Source organism: Ranitomeya variabilis, chromosome 1 (genome assembly GCF_051348905.1).
Source record: "Ranitomeya variabilis isolate aRanVar5 chromosome 1, aRanVar5.hap1, whole genome shotgun sequence".
NCBI lineage: Eukaryota > Metazoa > Chordata > Amphibia > Anura > Dendrobatidae > Ranitomeya > Ranitomeya variabilis.
Window position 1 is genome coordinate 851,871,880 of NC_135232.1, and position 16,033 is coordinate 851,887,912.

Here is a 16,033-nt window from a genome sequence, read left to right on the forward strand (position 1 = left end):
CCAGCCACCTCACCTCCTCCACAGAACTGTTCCTCCACATACAATCCTTTTTCTCCAGACACACATGGACACATCATGTCCTATCCAGCTCCCACCTTCTACTGCTCTGTCTGCTATTCCTTATTGCTGGTGACATATCCCCTAATCCTGGCCCTCCTCAACACATCCCCACACTCATTTCTAACCTCCTGCCATTATATTCTACATGTCTTCACAACCCACAAAACCTCATACCAATTCATCCAGCCCCCACTCCCTCGCTCCCTGCACGCTCTGTCTGCAAAAAACTGTAATTTGTCCATGACCTCTTTATCACTAACAAACTCTCCTTCCTTGACATCACTGAAACATGGCTCACCCCCTCTGACTCAACTTCTCCAGCTGCACTTTCTTTTGGCGGACTCAATCTCTCTCACACCCCTCGCCCGACCAGCAAACGTGGTGGAGGAGTTGGCTTGCTCCTGTCGGATAACTGCTCCTTTACCCTAATTCCACTACCACAATCCACTACTCTTCTCCCGTTTGAGGTGCACTTCATTCGCATCTACTCACCCTCCAACCTCCACCTGGCTGTCATCTACCACCCCCCAGAACCAGCCATCTCCACCTTTTTTGACCACTTCACCACCTGGCTACTTCATTTCTTCTCAGCCGACATCTCCACTATCATCATGGGTGACTTCAATATCCCCATTAACACTTCCACCCCAGCTGCCTCTAAACTTTTATTACTAGCTGCCTCCTTTGGTCTCACTCAATGGTCCTCCGCAGCCACGCACAAAGATGGCCACACACTGGACCTCATCTTCACCCACCTCTGTTCCCTTACTAATCTCACTAACTCACCCCTCCCCCTGTCTGACCACATCCTACTGTCATTCTCTTCCCTCTCCTCTCCTAGTGAGCAACCCCCACTCCACAAACTCACTCACTCTCGCAGAAATCTCAAACACCTAAATTTGCACTCACTCTATGAGTCCCTTCTCACTCTTACAGACATATTTTCCTTCCATGACACACATGCTGCTGCCACTTTTTATAACACCACAATAACAGCTACACTTGATAGTAAAACTCATACAATTATCAGACAGCCTTGGCAGACCAGCCTGACCAAAGAACTAATACCGGCTTCCTGGGTCGCTGAGCTGAGAGGGAAGAGATCTCGTTCTGCTGAGCACTTTATCGCATACAAGCAGTCCCTCACCAGCTTCAAGTCCACTCTCACTGCCGCAAAACAACCCTACTTGTCATCTCTCCCTGACTCACAACCCTAAACAGCTTTTCAACACTTTCAATTCTCTACTCCATCCCCCAGCACCTCCTCTCTCCCCTCTCATTTCCGCTGAAGACTTTGCCTTTCTTTAAGCAGAAGACCGACAACATCAGACAATGGCCCACAGCCCCCAATGCCCCTCCTCTTGATTGCTCAGCCCTGTTCTTCCAAAGCCAGCTTCTCCACCATGACAGATGATCAGCTCTCCACCCTTCTGTTAAGATCACATCTCACCACTTGCACGCTTGACCAGCTCCCATTCTACCTCATCCCTAACCCCGCCAAAGTCTTCATCCCAACCATAACACAACTCTTCAGCCTCTCACTTACAAACGGTATCTTGCCCTCATCCATCAAATATGCATCAATCACACCTATCCTCAAAAAATCCTCCCTCGACCTCTCCTCTGTGTCCAGCTATTGCTCGATATCCCTTCTCCCTTATGCCTCAAAACTAATGGAACAGCATGTCCATCATGAACTGTCCTCCCACCTCTCCTCCTGCTCCCTCTTTGACCGGTTACAATCTGGCTTCCGACCACTTCACTCAACTGAAACTGCCCTAACTAAAGTGACCAACGACCTACTAACCGCCAAGAGCAAGTGACACTACTCTGTCCTTCTCCTAGACCAGTCTTCTGCCTTCGACACTCGGGACCATTCCCTCCTTTTACAGATTCTCTCATCTCTTAGCATCACAGACTTGGCCTTATCCTGGATCTTATCATATCTAACAGACTGGACATTCAGTGTCTCCCTCTCCCATACCAACTCCTCATCTCACCCCCTGTCTGTCGGTGTTCCCCAAGGCTTAGTACTAGGACCCCTACTCTTCTCCATCTACACCTTCAGCCTGGGACAGCTCATAGAATCCCACGGTTTACAATATCATCTCTACGCTGATGACAGACAGATCTACCTATCTGGACCTGACCTCACTTCCTTACTGACCAAAATCACACAGTCTGTCTGCTATTTCATCTTTCTTTTCTGCTTGCTTTCTAAAACTGAGTACGGACAAAATAGAATTCATCATTTTTCCCCCACCTCACTCTACCCCTCCACCCAACCTATCCATCAATGTCAATGGCTGCTCACTTTCCCCAGTCTTGCATGCTTGGTACCTTGGAGTGATCCTTGACTCTGTCCTCTCTTTCAAGCCACATATCCAAGCCCTAGTCTCCTCCTGCCGATTTCAACTCAAAAACACTTCCCGGATCCGTGCATTCCTTGACCATGAAACCACAAAAACACTAGGGCATGCCCTTATCATCTCCTGTCTACTTCTGCAACCTCCTACTCTTTGGCATCCCCTCTAGCACCCTGGCACCACTCCAGTCCATCCTAAACTCTGCTGCCCGACTAATCCACCAGTCTCCCCTTTATTCCCCAGCCTCTCCTCTCTGCCTGGCCCTGCATTGGCTTCCTATAGCCCAGATGCTACAGTTCAAAACACTAACAATAACATACAAAGCCATTCACAACCTGTCTCCTCCATACATCTGTGACATGGTCTCCTGGTACCTACCTACATACAACCTTTGATCCTCTCATGATCTCTCTCGCTACTCCTCTCTTATCTCTTCCTCCCACAACCGCATACAAGACTTCTCCCGTGCTTCTGCTATACTATGGAACTCTCTACTCCAACACATCAGGCTCTTACCTACCACTGAAACCTTCAAAAGGAACTTGAAGACCCACCTCCTCTAACAAGCCTACAACCTGCAGCAATCCTCTGTCTGCTGAACCTCCATATGACCATTTCTATCCTCTCCTAGTGTATCCTCACCCATCCCCTGTAGACTGTGAGCCCTCACGGGCAGGGCCCTCTATCCTCGTGTACTTGTGTGTGCCTTGTTTTACTCATGTTTATTGTGCTTGTCTATATTTTCCCCGTTCACATGTAAAGCGCAATGGAGTAAATGGTGCAATAAAAATGTATAATATTAATAATAATTTAGTGTGTTATAGAGGACTGATCCAGAGGCCACAAAAATTATTCTCTTCCTAGTTGTGTGTGATAAAGGTGCAAACCTGGTGGTGGCCCTATGCTGGGGCAAACTCACACATGTGCCTAGCATGGCTCTTATCCTCAATTTGGTGGTACAGCAATTTGTCTGCCACTATCCCATCCTGGATGCTCTGCTGCAGAAAGCATGGTCACTATGTGCTCACTTCTGCCAATCTCACCCAGCCGGTCATCGACTTGTATTCACTCTAGGTTCGCTTCAGCAGGTCCTATGCTATTGGAGCATAGGACCCATTGAAGCAAAGGTAGCATGAAATGGCCATCCTCCACAGAAGCTATGCCCTCCTTTCCCACTGTACCCGTGTTATGGATTAGATAAAGGAATATTTTACCGGATGGTGAGTGCCACAACTTTCTCTGTTTTTGGACTATAAGTGATTTATTTTTTTTGTGGGCACCGGGAATCCCTCAGTTGTCTAGTGTCCAGCCTACACCCACGTAGATTTCAATTTCAGCTGAGACAACCACAGAAGTAAGTGCTGAAAATATGGCTCTTTTTAAACATCCACAAAGTCCTGACACAAAAGCTTGTGTCATTGGCTGCTGAAATCACATGTCCTTTTCCATTTAAAGAGCAGCTGTCTTGTTTTAGTGCAATTTTGACATTGTCACAGTGCAGAGAGGCTGCTTCTGACGCTGGCGGTGTTAGCAGCTAGATTTTAAGTAGTTGGCTAGGTGCTTGTTTCTTAGTCATATAGTTTAGGTAGGTAGTGTCCTGTGTTGCTGTGGAATTGACCTTCCAGCAATATATATTTATATATTTTTTGCCATTACGGAGGTCCATAGACAAAGCCAACATGGCACATGTCATGCAAGTGTGTTGTGCGCTGCTTCTATTGTGCTCCATGCACGAGTACACAGCTCTAAATCTTATTTTTTCACAAGCTAAATGAGAAACAGCATGCCATATTGTAATTTTGTGGTGGTGAAATTGTTGTGTGTGCAGAGTTGTTGCACATAGAAAAAAAATGTTTTGTTCTTCTTTTACAAACGTGATACAGCAGGCTAAATCCGATTTTCAAATTGTTTGGAGCATATCTTCTAGGTTATACAGGTATCACCCACAATAAAAAAAAAATTGGTCCTTTACTAATGTTGTATAGTAGGGAACATCTTACTTTCAAATTGTTTGTAGCATCTAGTCCATGTTATAGAGGCCTCATCCACAGGCCCCCCAAAATTCTTCTGTTACAACGCAATGCATTCAAATTACATTTGAGTTAAAAAGTTGTCCATTTTTCTGGATAAAATTTGGTCACTTTTTTATATGCTTTTGTGAACTTAGCCTTTGTCTACATTCACACATGTCCTGTTGAATGAATGTTACCATTGGAAAAAAATAGATTTTTTTTTCTCAGGTATCATCCTACTGGCATCCTCATTGCTTTAATTTTATTTCTCCTATGTTTTTTTTCACTGAAGCAGGTAGACTGAATTTTTTTAACCATTGACTCTAGGCCATGGCTAAGTTGACACGTCTAAAAAAATCATCTGAGTTTCATGCAGAAAATTTGGTCGAATTACATACACATTATCATACATGTGCCATAATTGTGGACATTTTGGCCATACTCACCACATTCATTTGGCATCCAATTTTGAACATTTATATTTTAAAATTTTCATAATCAAATATAATTTCCTAGGTTAATAATGGCAATGATTCTATAAAAATCACATTCTCTGAATTCTAAAGTGCTGCAGAATATGTTGTGTGATAGCATCCAAGCATGAAAAACTGATATAAATTTGGTATTGCTGTATTTGCACTGACCCGGTTATATAATGTAGTCTAAGTACTTATATAGCAGGAGATACGGTGTAAAAATGAAACCAATTCTTGACCTGCTGTTGATTTGTTTATTCTGCCTCCCAAAGATTACAATGAGCATCAGCTTACATTTATCCTGCTCTCTATGCTGATCGCTTACATCGGGATTGCCTTGTTAATCTCTGATTCAGATGTTACCTCCAGCAGAAGCTTCCCTATAATGAATCAGATGGAGACACTGTGGATGATGACAAAAGCACGGTCAGCTACATTTTTGTGCACCTCTGAAAAGCAGGACATGACTAGTGTTGAGCGATACCTTCCGATATTCAAAAGTATTGGTATCGGATTGGATCGGCCGATATCCAAAAAATATCAGATATCGCCGATACCGATACCCGATACCAATACAAGTCAATGGGAGACAAATATCGGAAGGTATCCTGGATGGTTCTCAGGGTCTGAAGGAGAGGAAACTCTCCTTCAGGCCCTGGGATCCATATTCATGTAAAAAATAAAGAATAAAAATAAAAATTATATATATACTCATTCTCGGACGAGCCCTGGACCTTAGCGGTGCAATCGGCAGCCTCCGTTCCTAAGAATGCAGTGAGTGAAGGACCTTCGATGACGTCGCGGTCACATGAGCAGTCACATGAGCGGTCACGCGACCAATCACAAGACCACGACGTCATCGCAGGTCCTGTACACTCACTGCATTCTTAGGAACGGAGGCAGCCGGTTGCACCGCTAAGGTCCAGGGTCCGTCGGAGGGGTGAGTATATCCATATTTTTTATTTTTATTCTTTATTTTTTACATGAATATGGATCCCAGGGCCTAAAGGGGAGTCTCCTTTCCTCCAGTCTCTGGGAACCATACACTGGGAACTTCCGATTCCGATATCACAAAAATATCAGAACTCGGTATCAGAATTCCGATACAGCGAATATCAGCCGATACCCCATATTTGCAGTATCGGAATGCTCAACACTAGACATGACTAAACAGAGACAAAACAGAGTAACTCTGCCTGCCTCATTAGTGAATGAATCCACTGGGAGTTTCATGTGAATCATGTGTTTCAGATATTTAGATTGTCTCTTCAGAGAGGAAGAGGACTAGAAATCTAGTGCCATCTATTGGAAGTCGCAATCCTAACAGTCAATGTCGACCCTTTAACGAGCCTTGTCACATGACTTAGGATAACAGCTAAGCGAGAATCTCAATTTGTAGACACTGTGTTTCGGGGTACTGCCCCTCGTCAGTGCAGAGTGGAGATCTGTTTTGGCTGATTGAGAGGCGTCTGACCGAGATCCAAAAAGTATCATTTCTCCCCTGAAGATGGCTGGACCATCATTGTAAATACATCATTGTAAATACACACCTTTACTTTGTATCTCCCCCACCTCATTGTAGATTGTAAGCTCTCACGAGCAGGGTCACCTTATTTTGCTTTAATTACTGCAAGGTTAACGTTGTTACTTATGACTGTTGTGTTTGAAACTGTTAAACTGTAAAGCGCTGTGGAATATGTTGGCACAATATAAATAAAGATTATTATTATTATTATTACTGGTAGCACAAAGGCTCTCTAAAAAAGGCATAGCTCCCACAAAAGAAAAAAAGCAAAATCTGCACTCCTAAATCAAAATGCTCTCTTCATTCTGAGCCACACAATGTGGCTAAACGGCAGTTAGTATCAACATGTCTGACGTTAACATGGATACAGGAAAGATATATATCTTGGTACCATGTTAGTGCGGTACATTCTGGTATCCTTCATTTTGATACAGGAAAGATATATATCTTGGTACCGTGTTAACATGGATAAAAATCCTATGGAGAAAAAAAGTGTGAAATAGGTTTTTATCTACATAAACATCCATGGAGATGTATCAGGAGGTGCTTGCCTGGTGTAGGTATTTTAATCGCTTGTGGTTATGAAGAAGAGTAAGAAGAAGACCTGAAGAAGAATTGCCTGTAACTTTGAAACACATAAAAATTAATAAAAACCACTATAAAATTTTTAAATCCCATGTCATACCGACAACTTAACACCATCCATAAGCACGGAGAATCTCCAAAAAAAACTCTTCTGACACAGTTAACATAATTTTCTCCTGCTACCCTACTGAAAATAAATAATTTGGAACTAAAGCAACATTTTTGCTGTAAAAAATTTGATTTTTTTTATTTTCATGGCTCAACTTAATAAAATTCTGTGAAGCACAGTGGGTTCAAGGTGTTCACCACATATTTAGATAAATCACTTGAGGCATGCAGTTTCCAAAATGGGGTCACTTGTGGAAGATTTTAACTGCTTAGGCACATCAGGGCCCCCTCCACCGTGAAATGACGTTTGCTATCCATTCCAGGCAATTTTGCGTTCCAAATGTCAAATGGGGCTCCTTCCCTTCTGATCCCTGAAATGCACCCAAACAGTAGTTTTACCCCGCATGTAGGATATTGATGTACCCAGGATAAATTGCAAAACACATTAAATAGTCTATTTTTCCTGTTACTCTTGTAAAATTGAACAAATTTGGGCAAAACCAAAATTTGTGTGAGAAATGATTTTTTATTTTCAGTTTGTCACAGGACTTCTGAGAGATTAAGGAATCACCTTTTGCATGTCTGCTACAGCACAAAGAGTAAAGTCCAAGGTCAATTTGAAACTCTGAAGATAGCTTACAGAAGACAAAGAGCAAAAATTCCAACAATACCACAACAAACTACGGACCTTTCTGATTCACAACAAGAAAAAGAAACTACACTGATTGTGCCTCAATTCAGGACTCTATACAAACAGATACAAAGCCAAAACCAGACAACTTGGATAATCACTCCATTCCAGACACAAAAGCATATAACTGTGTCATTAATCTCTCAGATTATAAACCTAAGAAAGTGGAGCTGGCTGTGCTTTCTAGAGGATTCTCATTTTGTCCTACTAAGGCCCTGGATAAGACTGAACTCTGCAGTGATATGGGACATTTTTTCAGGAGACTGCGCCGGAGGGAATATTTCAATGATACAGAAGATTCAGAAAACACTCGGACTGAAGGAAAAGGGAACCTAACAACCAAGAAGAGGTCAGACTGGACACCTCCACCTGGATGCAAACCTTCTTTTGGATAAATATATAGACTCCTTCAGACATTTGATAAAATCCACCATCATAGATACTAACAGGAGACAAGCATCCAACATCAGTGCCCAGGAGAGAAAGGCCATACAGTCTTTGAAAACCAACAAAGAAATCATCATTAAACCTGCTGGCAAGAGTGGTGCAATAGTCATGATGAACACATCAGACTACATGAAATAAGTAAACAGATAACTTATGGACACAGGCTACTACAAAAAATTGGATTTGGATCCTACACAGGACTACTACAAGGAACTAAACAAGTTGTTATCTTGTCTGCCCGACGAATCATTAAGTGCCGATAACCTGATACCAGAAAGTCCAAGAACAAGGATATTCTACATGCTTCCCAAAATCCACAAACCTGGAAATCCAAGGAAGACCAATTATTTCATGTGTGGGCACCCTTACTGAGCAGGTATCTGGATGGGTAGAGGGTATTCTAAAACCACTGGTAAAGGATACACCCAGCTTCATTCAGGACACAACTGACCTATTGAATAAACTATCAGCAATTGGTCCTCTACCAGAAAGAACCATCCTGGACACTATGGATGTGGAATCTTTATACTCTTATATCCCACACCAGGATGGATTAAATGCCTGCTAATTCTTCCTGGAAAACACAGGGACTCATGCTGATTCTGTGGTGAAACTTACAAAATTCATCCTCACCCACAATTACTTTCAATTTTTCAACAAGATATATCTACGGAAGACTGGCATAGCAATGGGAAGTAAAATGGCTCCACAGTATGCAAATCTTTTCATGGCCAAGCTTGAAAGTGACTTTTTGTCCTCATGTCCCATCAGGCCTCAGGCCCACTACCACTACACTGATGATATTTTAATCATCTGGACAGAGTCTGAGCCATAGCTAAAGACATTCAATGAACAGTTTAATCAATTTCATCCTACCATCAACTTAACACTCAACTACTCCTGCACTGAAATAAACTTTTTGAACACCATCATTAAGCTGCAGAAAAAAGAAATAGAAACATCACTGTATCAGAAGCCAATCGACCGTCCAACATACCTTGGGACATACAAATGGGACAGTTTCCATCCAAAACACATAAAAAACTCCATTGTCTACAGCCAAGCCATCAGATACAATCATATATTTTCCAATCCCATGGATAGAGATGAACACTTTGGTCACCTTAGAAAGACCTTTTTGAATCAGGGCTACCATCCAAGAACAATTCAAAACCAAGTCACAAGAGCAACTAGAATATAAAGGAATCACCTGCTACATTACAAAGCTAAAGACGAAAATAACCAGGTGCTTCTACTAGTCACCTACAATCCAAATCTGGAGGTGAAGTATCACTGTCAGTAGCTCCCTGTCCTCGCCAACAGCTGCAGGAACCTTTCCTTGCAACCAGAAAAAATGTAAAACCTGTCCATGTAAGGGCTAGTGGAACGCACCGAGGAAAATAGTTTTTATTGTTATTGGTGCGTTCGCAGCCCGGGGTCCACCGTGCAGGAGAACCTGCTGCTAGACAAATGGCAGCACTATATGGCGGTATTGGCTAGCTCGGTTAACTCACAGAGCAGCCGTGAAAGCAAAGCTCTGCGCCCTGTTAACTTCACAGGAGCACAGGCTAACTACCCAAGAGAGAGCAGTCAGTGGTCATACATGCACACAAAACTCCTCGCCGGAGGTGCCAGCATTCTAGGGGCTTATTTCAGCCAGGTCCCTGAATGTACTCAGACACACAAACTCCTCGCCGGAGGTGCCAGTATTCTAGGGGCTTATTTCAGCCGGGTCCCTGAACACAACCACACATGACCATACTGGCGCAAAGCACATAATTTAGAAAGACACTAGCGCATGGCCGTGCGGCCATGCGAGCCTTTTATAGCTGCAGCCCGAACAAGACCTTCCAAGAAGGACCAATAAGAAGCTTCTGCAAAGCCTGAGCACCTTCAGGACCTTCCTGGAGGACCAATGGGCTTTGCTGCAGTATCCAAGCATGTGACCCTCGATCTCCAATGAGAGATCTTACCCTGGGCATGCTCAGAAGGAGAAAAGCAAGACTTAGTCCCAAAAGCGTCTGCTCGCCACTGCCCAGCACTGACTACAATAGCAGAAGCTGGAAGAGCAGCAGTAATCCTCCTCACAGAGTCAGATTGAGCGAGACGCTGAGACCGACGTCTCCGCTGAGCAGCCTCCACTGTGGCAGGAGAAGAATGGGAGACCGCAGCGGAGATGGCCCGAGATTCCCCCTGTGCAGAGGCGGGAAATCGACCCCTAACAGTCCATTTATAATGACCATGGACAAGATAAAGATCCCCAATTCACATCAGGACTACGAGATACCAGATACTTTCAGCTGCGTCTCTTCTAATGTAGTGTACTTAATTATTTGTACTAAATGTCCAACTGGGGGTCTGTATGTAGGGGAGATGGGGCAGAAACTGAGAACAAGGATGAACTCTCATTGCCATACAATATGAGAAAAAAGAATTGATCTACCTGTGGCAATACATTTTTGTCTCCCCGATCATAACATTATGGACATTAAATTACTTGTATTAAATGGTAACTTCAAATCTCAGAGAGAAAGAAGAGTCTGGAAATATAAGCTGATGATGACCTTTGACACTCTTAGTGCAGGAATGAATGTGTAGCATGGATTTATGTCTTTTTACATCAATTAAGGAATTTTCTCCTCAGACTGTGTAGAGTCATCATAAAACATAACCAGTCCCATTCAGAAGACAATAAAACATTCACACTCCTTAGCTATGAACTGTTCCAACATTTATGGACATAACTGTTTATCGCTCACATAATTGTAATTCTGCTTCACATCACCTGTCTTATCTATGGCATTTTTCTGTGCTGTGTTGTGCATAAATATGTGATTCTTCAGAATTTATATTAGTCTATGCCTAATGAGGAGACCGGAGTAGTCTTGAAAGCTTGCAATTTGTTACCATCTTTTCAGTTAGCCATTAAAAGGTATCAACCATTGAGGACTCTCAATTCTAAATATTTGTGAAGCACCTGGGTGTTCAAAGTTTTCACTACACCTCTTGAAAAAATCCTTGAGTGGTGTAGTTTCTAAAATAGGGTCACTTGTGGGGGTTTCCACTGTTTAGGCACATCAGGGGCACTGCAAACGCGACATGGCGTACACTCTCAATTCCAACCAATTTTGCGCTCCAAAAATCAAATGATTCTAGTTCCCTTCCGAGACCTGCTGTGTGCCAAACAGTAGTTTTCCACCACATATAGAGTATCAGAGTATTCAGGAGAATTTTTGGGGGGAAAAAGTAAAATTTTACATTGCTTTAATTCCTGGGAAGCACTTAAAGGGTTAATAAACTTTTTGAATGAGTGCAGCTTTTAAACTGGTGTAAATGTTGGTATTTTCTGGGGCATAAACCACTCAAAGTAATTTCAAATGTGATGTGGTACCTAAAAAAAAGGTTTTGTGAATTTTGATGTAAAAATTGGAAATTTAAAAATGATGCTTACAAAATGATGGCAATGTAAAGTAGACATGTTGGAAATGTTATTTATTAGCTATTTTTTGTTATATAACTATCTGGTTCAAAGGCATAAAATGTAAACATTTTCTTAATTTTTGTCAAAATTCTGATATTTCCACAAATAATTGCAAATAGCATCGACCTAAATTTACCACTAACATAAGGTATAATGTATTTAAAAAACAGTCTCAGAATCAGAGGGATCTGTTTAAGTGTTCCTGAATTGTTACCCCATAAAATCATGCTCGTCATAATTGCAAAATTTGACCTAGTCAAAAAGCTGATATCTGGCTGGGTGTGAATGGCTTAGCCTTTGCTTGGTTCAATACATTTTTATAACATCTGATGTATAACACGGGATGCTGTATGGATTACAAACAGATGACAATTGAGAATAAATTAATTATTTTTTTCTGGATAAAAATAAGTGTTTTTTTATATGCTCATGTGAACTTAGCCTATGGGTTAGGCTACTTTCACACTAGCGTTAACTGCAATACGTCGCAAATGCGTCGTTTTACCGAAAAAACGCATCCTGCAAAAGTGCTTGCAGGATGCGTTTATTCTGCATTGACTAACATTAGCGACACATTTGCAACGCATTGCCACACGTCGCAACCGTCGTGCGACGGTTGCGCCGTGCTGTGGCGGACCGTCGGGAGCAAAAAACGTTACATGTAACGTTTTTTGCTCCCAACGGTCCGCTTTTTCCGACCGCGCATGCGCGGCCGGAACTCCGCCCCCACCTCCCCGCACCTCACAATGGGGCAGCGGATGCGCTGGAAAAATGCATCCGCTGCCCCCGTTGTGCAGCGGAGACAACGCTAGCGTCAGGGACCTCGGCCCGACTCACTGCGACGGACCAAGCCCGACGCTAGTGTGAAAGTAACCTTAGTGTGCTGTAGAAAAAAAAATGGATAGAACTAGGACATGTCACACAGGTGTGTCAATGTTGCCTCAACTATATTTTTTTACATCATATGTTATTACAAATCTGAACAGATCGGATTTTTTTCTTTTTTCTTGAACCAATAGAAAGAAATGTTAGCATCTTTTACACCTATGTATATTGCTGAGAATAATTAATACATTTAACCCAATTTGATCATCATAAATTCAGTGTGATTGATGCACAGATGTTTATTGTTTGTGCCAGATTAATTAGAGTACATGACTCAGAAATTGCCAAATTGTCCTGAATTTCTGTTCTACAATTCAAAGGCAAAATAGTCAGTACATTTTATTAACCAGGGACCAAATCTATCTATCTATCTATCTATCTATCTATCTATCTATCTATCTATCTATCTATCTATCTATCTATCTATCTATCTATCTATCCCATATCTATCTGTCTATTGATCTATAGTTACAATCAAATTATTATAACCTTCTTTGAAAATTAGGTTTATTAGCAAAATTTACAAGCTTTCTACTGTTTGGTGGCCCAAAAAGTTTACAAAAATAGATCACAGTATTGCACAAACAAAGAAAAGGATGCAAAATGGCAGCATGATTTAGAAACTAGCTCTGTAATTGCAGCCAAGTATATTTTACTCTGAAATGCTGCAGGGTGCAAACTACTGTATGTGCTTCTACACTGACTAGATACTGGCTGACTTATACCTGCCCTGACAGGATTTTCCATATGTACAAAGATACGGAGAGACTTGTGAGCCATTTGGAACTGGAGGGGGGACAAGCTGACTGGGAACTATCTCAGACTATGCAGCTGAGATACCTTATTTCAAAGTACCTAGCTATAGGAATCTACGGTAAGTTACCATTTAATGGAAAACTGTCTGGACATGGCAGAGAGATAAAGCTGTCACTGGCTGCCATCACATTTTTGGGGGCAGGGTAGTCAAAAACCCTCAAATGACTTTAATAGACCAGCAGAAATATTTGGTAGAAGAAATAATTTGATATTTCAGTTTGTTCAGTAGGCACATGCTAGATGCTGTCTCAATTGTCTCAATGCCCATACTTCAAAATGTACACCTCGAGTCACCTCATCACACTGCAGAATCACTGCAAAGCACCGAAGATAAGGATAAGGATCCAGAGCTGGGAGCAGCTAAGTAGTATTGAGCGATACCGTCCAATACTTGAAAGTATCGGTATCGGAAAGTATCGTCCGATACCGGCAAAGTATCGGATCTAATCCGATACCGATACCCGATACCAATACAAGTCAATGGGACTCAAGTATCGGACGGTATCCCTGATGGTTCCCAGGGTCTGAAGGAGAGGAAACTCTCCTTCAGGCCCTGGGATCCATATTAATGTGTAAAAGAAAGAATTAAAATAAAAAATATTGCTATACTCACCTCTCCGACGCAGCCTGGACCTCACGGAGGGAACCGGCAGCGTTCTTTGCTTAAAATGCGCACGTTTACTTCCTTCTGTGACGTCACGGCTTGTGATTGGTCACGTGCCGCCCATGTGGCCGCGACGCGACCAATCACAGCAAGCCGTGACGTAATTTTCAGGTCCTGAATGCCGAATTCTGCATTCAGGACCTGAAATTACGTCACGGCTTGCTGTGATTGGTCGCGTCGCGGTCACATGGGCGGCACGCAACCAATCACAAGCCGGGACGTAATTTTAAAATGCGCGCGTTTCCTGCCTCCCGTGACGTCACGGCTTGTGATTGGTCGCGTCGCCCATGTGACCGCGACGCGACCAATCACAAGCCGGAACGTAATTTTAAAATCCTGAATGCCTAGAATTAGGCATTCAGGACCTGAAAATTACGTCACGGCTTGCTGTGATTGGTCGCGTCACGGCCACATGGGCGGCACGCGACCAATCACAAGCCGTGACGTCACGGAAGGAAGTAAACGCGCGCATTTTAAGCAAAGAATGCTGCCGGTTCCTTCGGTGAGGTCCAGGCTGCGTCGGAGAGGTGAGTATAGCAATATTTTTTATTTTAATTCTTTCTTTTACACATTAATGTTGTTTCGATGCCGATACCCGATACCACAAAAGTATCGGATCTCGGTATTGGAATTCCGATACCCGCAAGTATCGTCCGATACCCGATACTTGCGGTATCGGAATGCTCAACACTACAGCTAAGCCTTCAAATAGCCAAAGATGCAACATGCTTTTACTATAGATTGGCGAAGGGGGCTTACATAGTATAGTGTCATGTTGAGGTAAATAAAAAGAGGTAGCATTGTTAGAGGCTCAGTATGAAGAAAAGGTACCAAAGAAGGCACAGTATAAGTATAGGGTAGCATGAGGGGCTCAGTATGGAGAAGTGTAATAATGCTGTTTCTTCTCCATACTAAGCCTCCCCATACTATGTATCTCCAGACTATGCTCCCCAGTGAGGAGTGGGGCAGCAAGAGAGGGCTCAGCATAAACAAAGGGCAGCATAAGGGTATCAGTATAGAGAAGACAAGTGTGGAAAATGCACAGTATAGAAAAAAGCAACTTTGGGAGTAGAACTTGGTATAGAGAAGAGACAGCATGGGTGGCTAAGTATGGAGAATGTGCAGCAACCAACATAAGGGCCTAAATATAAAAAAGTGCAGCATGGGGGGCTCCGTATAAAGAGAGAGTAGCATGGAGGATTTATTATGTAGAGATGGTAATGTGGGTAACTGCCGAGAGAGAAGGTTCTCAGTTTGAAGCGTGGAGCAGCATTGTGGACTTAGTATGGAGAGGAAAATGGATGAGAGCACAATATTGAGAGGGCGTAGCATAGTAGTCTAAGTATGAAGATAGAATAGCAGGAGAGGCTGAATATGAAGAAAGGGCAGCATTGGGGTACAGAGGGCAGAGGGGACTCACTGTGTAGAGGTAGCTTCATGGTGGGGACAGAGAGAATGAAGTGCTCAGTGTAGTGAGAACAATGTGAAGAAGGGGAAATGTGGGAGGAAAGTGTGAGGAGAAAGTTCATTATGGGACAGTGGCAGCATGAAGAGGTGGAAGCATGAGGGGACAGTGAGATGAAGGGCAACATAGGGGACAATGTAAAGATCATAGTTCATAAAAGAGAAATGTCTAATAGGCATAATTATTATCAGAGGACAATGCATCAGTTGTAGTTTATAAGGGAATTGTGTGGCAGTCATAGTTCACTAAGGTAGACAATGTGACAATCATTTTCCTTTCTCAGATGCATATCATATTACATTCCTGATATTTGCTTTTAAAAGTGTTTTTTTTTATTTTTTAAATAAACTGCAGTATATTGTTTTTGCTGAAAACTATCAAATATAGTGGCGTACAAAACCTACAAGAAACAAAATGAGCAAAAACCCTACTGTAACTAAATAAGTAAAAAG